Below are 6,461 nucleotides of genomic sequence, written 5' to 3'. Positions count from 1 at the left end.
TCCTTTTCCTCAGGGCTTCAGCAGGAGGTGTCTGTCAGAGGCCAGGCAGGAATTGATTCAAGCATAGCTGGGAGCGAGCACCAAGCTGGTGGGGTCAGTATGGATGGGCCAATGGCTCCTCCACGGTTCACCCAGAAGCTAAAGAGCCAAGAAGTGGCGGAAGGGAGCCCGATTCGCTTGGAATGTAGGGTGACAGGTAATCCCCAGCCTCTAGTCAGGTAAGACCGCTTACGGACCTATCTTGCCAAACAGATCTGTCCTGGGTTTCTGAAAAGAAACTTCTTTGAGGAACATGAATTTGAGATGCTTTGGTGCTCAGGTATGGTAGACAGCAGCGTAAGGTCACAAAGATGCCATTAGTAGTTATTTTTGAAATGCATATATCGCTGCTGTCCAATGAAAAACATGTATCTCCATTTTTGTCCATTTTCGGTAGCTGCTAAGCACATTGTGTAAAGAATTCTGGATGAATGGACCAAAAGAAATGCTCTAAAATGACATAGATTATAATATTTTTACACTGACTACACTGACTAAAGTTGCCATTTTGGGGATTTTTTCATTGGACAGCGACAATAATTACATAAATACTAGTGGCTGACTGTTGTGCACATAGTTGACCATGTGCATGTAATGGAAAGAATTGCAGTTCTAACTAGTAAACATCCAATCTATCAGAATCTTGCTTGCTATTTGACACCATACCTGACACATTGTTGACTGTGCCAGTGAGATCACCATTTGGCTAGAAGGTATGACATAAAACTATGGTGGCTCAGTGATTCGAGAGCAGATCTTTGGCATTTTCTCTTGGCAATACTGGAAGGTGTCAGTCATCTATTTATAGGGGTATCGTTGCAAGGCAGTTGAGCCTTCTGTTGGGGCCATGCCAGAATCATTCCCCTTGAAGGAGGCGACTGTTGAGTGTTAAATAATCTTACAATGGTATCTTCCCCACAGAAAATCAACTGAAAGCAAACTGGTCTGAAATAAGTGATTTGTCCAGACATGCTAATGGAGTTGGAGCTAACTGGGCTGTGATTGTGTTAGGATATTATGAGATTATGAGTCAGATTTTCTTTGGTGTAACATAATGTTTGTCCCATTGTGTTATTTCTCATCACTCCATGTGGCATTTCACTAAATGTAAAGCAGGGCGCAGTATTGCAGTGGTTTAGAGTGCAATGACCACTGTAAAAATGCCACTACCAACAGTTTGTTAAGGCTGTCTCCAACATTTGTTTGCTTGAAGAAAAGCATAGTAAGGCACTGAGCCTTCTTATCCAGTAAATGGGTGATATTCTGCATTTCTTCATAAGAGTTTCATGAAGTTAAACTGCTAAATGTTAGTTTCGGGCTTGAGACAAAGCGAAATTTGCACTGGAAATGATTTCCCCAAACAGGCAGATGTGGCTTACATGGAACTGGAGCTAGCTGGGCTCAGTTAGCAGGACTGTGTTTTGGGATTTGGTCCCAGCTTTCATTACTAATTTGCAAAGTAAGCACCTTTGTGGGTCTTTACCAACATATCCTTAGCAGCTGAAATCACATGCAAGCTCCCTGTGCCCAGTCAAATCAAGGGCATTCCTTACTGGAACACTGTCAAATGAAACAAGTCCCTAAATGTGATCTAGTAATGGCAAACATGGCAACGGCACTTAAGATTCCTCCACTTTGGCAGCAGGGCTTTACAAGTGCTGTGCTGTTAACTTACTGCTCTTAATAATGCCCCCATGACCCCAGGGCACTCACAGATGTGACAGTGGCATAAAGCAGACCTAGAAGTTTGAGATAAGGGCAATCGGCAGTGGGTGGGATGGCTGTTTGAAAGTACTGCAGCTATTTGAGAAGGGATGTTCTATGCTGTGTGGTCGGGGTTAACAGTTAGGCCTCAACAGGGATTGTGCGGTGGCCTTTCAGATACAGGTCAAAGAGTTGCTGTATAGTGTGGACATAATGACCACCCCCCCCCCGTTCCATGTAGAGTGCAGTGGTAGGGTCCACTGCAAATATACTAAAACTAAAAATACTGCCTCCTATTTGGTGAAGGGTTAGTGTTTCAAACACGTGTTTGCTTGAAGTAAAGTGTCACAAAGTAGGTCACTGAGCTTCATTTTGTAGTGCAACCAAATGTCTGTGCTTTTTTCCTGAAGTTTACTAAAAGAGCAGATCAGAAAACTGCACATTCTTCGAGAATATGTGTGTCGGATCAAGGAAAGCATGAGGTCCTAAAAGCAGGGACTAGGAAAGACTGATGTACTTTACGGCCATAGTAGCAAGGTTGGTAGAATGGAATAGTTATCATCATTGCTGCTATTCCCAAGAGGGGCTGCTTTTCCAATCACCTTTACTTCTCAGAGAACGTGGAGCTGCACAAATAGACAGTTGTGAAACTCCACACCAATGGCCCATAAATGACTGTAGTAGATCATGCAATTTTGAAAAACCCTGAATAAAAGTTAGAAATGGAGAGCAGGTCTAATAAAGAAGTCAGAGAGCATCCCTGAGGACTGGCTTTGTTGACACTGGCAGTGTTTAGTTATTTACTGATTGTTAAATCAGCTCGAAATTGCGTCTTAATACAATAATGGATAATCTCCTATAATGATTATGGGATATATAGTTTTTACATCAAATCTTCTAAACTCATCTTGTATAGGTCAACCTCACTAAACCCCAAGATCCACTGCTGTGTCAGAACAGAAAATAGTAACCCAGCAAAAATGTAAGAAATTAAGGACTGTAAAATGATTTTTTCTTTTCCTACAAAGATATATTCTTTTATTGCTAAAGTACCCTTATCTTACATTCTTTCACACTCAATAGGCAATTGTGAATGTAAGAGGCATTGGCACAGAGTCAGCATACAGCGGAAACCGTACCTGAGTTAAAGAAGCAACCTGAGTTAATCTGCACTATATGTCCAAATGTTTGTGGACACCCTTTCTTATGAATGCATTCAACTAATTTAGGTTGTACCCATTGCTGAGACAGATGTGCCAATCTGCACATCACAGCTTGTCTGGTACCTGTAGAAAAGTACCGCCAAAAACATGTCTAATGCCAGACATGAGCTAGAGGGGTATAAAGTCCCTCAGCATAGAGCTGTCGAGCAGTAGAACTGTGTTCTCAGGAATGATGGATATGGATGGTGCTCTATCCAATACGTCTGGGATGAGTTGGGCAGTTGGGGATGAGCAATGCTCCCCAATATAGTAGAGCGGTTATAAGAAATGGGTGCACTGATTAGAAGGCATGTCCGCAAACATTTGGACATTTAGTGTATCTTACTGTAGCACATGCTGTAGATTTTCAGTACACATTCTTGTGGTGGCTGACTGATTGGTCAGCACAGCTTTAATCTGTTCTAAAAATGACATTAAGGTGGTGACAACAGGAGGTCTGAGGCTGAACCCTTGCCATCCTGAGAGTTGCTTAATGATAGGTGAGAAAGCCATGATTGGATACCATGGTGGAGGAGAGGTAAGAGAGATGTCTCTCTCACTCTCTCTCTCTCTCTCTCTCTCTCTCTCTCTCTCTCTCTGTGTGTGTAACGGAGTGTCTTCCTGTCAGTATAAATAGGCTCTGTCCGGCCGAGAGGAGCCTGCTGCTGGAATGTTCGCCATGCCATGACTTGACACTTTCCATCGTGTTCTGCTCTCTCCACCTCTCCACACCTTTTTGGGCAATATATGAGGACTGGAGAGGAGAGAAGAGGGCAGGTGAATTTCCTCCAGAGGTGCAACCGTAGTTGTGTATAAGTTTGTTACAGGACAGAAGAGGGAGGTAAAAGCAGAGAAGAGGTTCCACCCAGATTGTAATTTGCAGAGATGGCATGCGCTGATGGCTCAGGATGTACTCTTTATGAGCATAGTGCAGACGTACCTTAGCACATGTCTTTAAAAGCCTTTGTTATTGGTATGTAGGACAGATTTACACAAGGCAGGCCTATAAAAGCACAGGATTCATGAAGACTCAGGATTTGGCATTTCACAGTTCCTAGACTCTAGATGGCACTGTTGCATTCCAAATGTAAAGATCAAGCCTGAGCTATTCCTCTAGTCCCTACAGACTGCACAGATTCAGTGGATACAAGTCTGAGTTAGTTCTGTAAAGACACAGTGGTTAGAAATCTCTGGTGACACTGGAAAATATGTACTTCAGTGCTACAGTGACCTCAAATATTAGCATCTTACTTAACACAGCACAATTCAGTGAAAGCATGCCTTTGCAGTGTAGCCTGTTGTGGGAGCAAATGTGGAAAACACCTTGACACTACCTTCCATCACCCAGAAAACTCACAGTCTCTTCATTTTCAGTGGCAGTCTGCTAAGCATGTAAATGGCAAACATTTGCCCCTAGAAAAAGATGACGACCTCTATTTGAGTGAGGATTTAAAGTAACAGTAGGTGTATTGGCCTGACTGTTTTAGCTAATAAGCCAGACAGCTAATGTACTATCCCCTTAAAGTTGTGCTTAAAAAAAAATAGCAACAATTGAACCGTGTGAGACAGAACCCAGTGAATATTTGAGAAAATGCCCTGGAAAAGCAGGATCAAGGCTAGAACATACCATGCGCTAGTAAACCAATTTAGCTAATAAGCCAGCGGTTCACCAGCATAGGGTATGATATTCTTAGAGTTTGATGGTTAAGTTGCTTTACCAACTTGACCAAGCTGGTTTACAGTCTAGAATATCCAGCTAGGTGTTGTCTGATGGTCTAAGCTGTTTTTTCCACGGTCAGAGTGCATACCAGTAAGCATACTTAGTTGGCCCAGTCTCTTCATTTTTAGTGGCAGTCTGCTAAGCATGTAAATGGCAAACATTTGCCCTTAAAAAGGGGTGACAACCTCTATTTGAGTGAGGATTTAAAGGCTGCTTATAAGAAACAGTCGGTATATTGGCCCGGCTGTGTTAGCTAATGAGCCAGACCACTAATTAAAAATCCCCTTAAAGTTGTGCTTAAAAAATAGCAACAGTCGAACCGTGTGAGACGGAACCCGGTGCGTACTGAATATTGCTTTTTGCTGGTAGGTGATCTCAGATGGTCTAAGCAGGGCTTTCATGGTCACAGTGGTGGAAAAGCAGGATCTAGGCTAGAACATACCATGTGCTAGTAAACCAATTTAGCTAATAAGCTAGTATAGCTGGTTCTTAGAGTTTGATGGTTAGTTGGTTTACCAGCATGACCAACGTGACCAGGCTGGTTTACAGTCCAGAATATGCAACTAGGTGTTCTCTGATGGTCTAAGCTGGTTTTTCACGGTCAGGGTAGTGGAAAAGAGCAGGTTTAAGGCTAGAACATACCATGCACTAGTAAGCCAGTTTAGCAGGTTCACCAGCATAGGGAATGGTTTAGCTGGTTTACTAGCATGACCAGCTTGATTAAGCTGGTTCACAGTCTAGAATCTAGACAGTCCTGATATTGACTTGCTTTTTGGTGGTAGGTGATCTCAGATGGTCTAGCTGGACTTTGATGGTCCCAGTTTTGTAAAAGCGGGATCAAGCCTAGAACATACCATGTAAGTAAGTACCAGTAAGCCAGTTTAGTCAAAATCGACATGCTTGTCAACCAGCTAAACCATCAAGCTCATAAAATAACATTAAAACAATGAAACACGCGCTTGAGCAGCTTGAGCGACCTTAGAAGTATTCTCTGCATTGGAAGTCCTTGATATTATCTGGCACCTGTACATACTTTCCTGCAACGTATACTGAACTTGAGAAAGCCAAGAAGAGGAGGCCATTTCAGAGCCCTGAGAGAGAGAAAGAAAGAGAGTGTATGATCTAAGCAGAAGGTCCAACTCCATGATCTCAGGGCCTCCTTTCTATAAAGACAATGCGTAAAAATGGAAACTGGTGGGGTAAACACAGCGTGGCTTCTGCTCTACATTTCAAACAGCACGCAGTGGCTCAGATAAACATGCTGATGAACACAGTGTTCTTTTCCTCCAGCAACCTCTCTCTCTTTCTCTCTCTCTCTCTCTCTCTTTCTCTCTCTCTGCCTCCTGATCATTTTGAAATTCTTGAGAAGCCTAAATCTACTGTACGTGCAGAAGAGCAGAGCTGCAATGTAGTTTAAATGAGTAAACAGCGACAGAAGCTTTTACAGGCTTTGAATTGCCACCCCTTATGAGGCTCAGAGAACAACATACTGACTATATTCAGAGTTTACAGCTAATTAAAGGCTTAAAGCCAGGCACGAATTAAACAGAGACATAGAATCACAAAAAGGAGAAATCAAGAAACCCCATCGGCTGTAAAAACGTAAAAGCTGCGTGTCGGCTTTAATCTGTCTGAAGGGAGTGACCTTTAAGATGTAGGCCACAAATCAAGCACTTCAGGTTAGATACAAGATACATGAACCCCATTGCAAGAGGCTTTATTCCGTGCACAGGCGTGGTGTTTTTGGGTATATATAGTATGTGTATATACGCTGTCTGCTATTGAGACATGATCTT

Source organism: Salminus brasiliensis, chromosome 1 (genome assembly GCF_030463535.1).
Source record: "Salminus brasiliensis chromosome 1, fSalBra1.hap2, whole genome shotgun sequence".
Classification (NCBI taxonomy): Eukaryota; Metazoa; Chordata; class Actinopteri; order Characiformes; family Bryconidae; genus Salminus; species Salminus brasiliensis.
The sequence above is the reverse complement of the archived record's forward strand: the minus strand, read 5'-3'. Positions refer to the sequence as shown.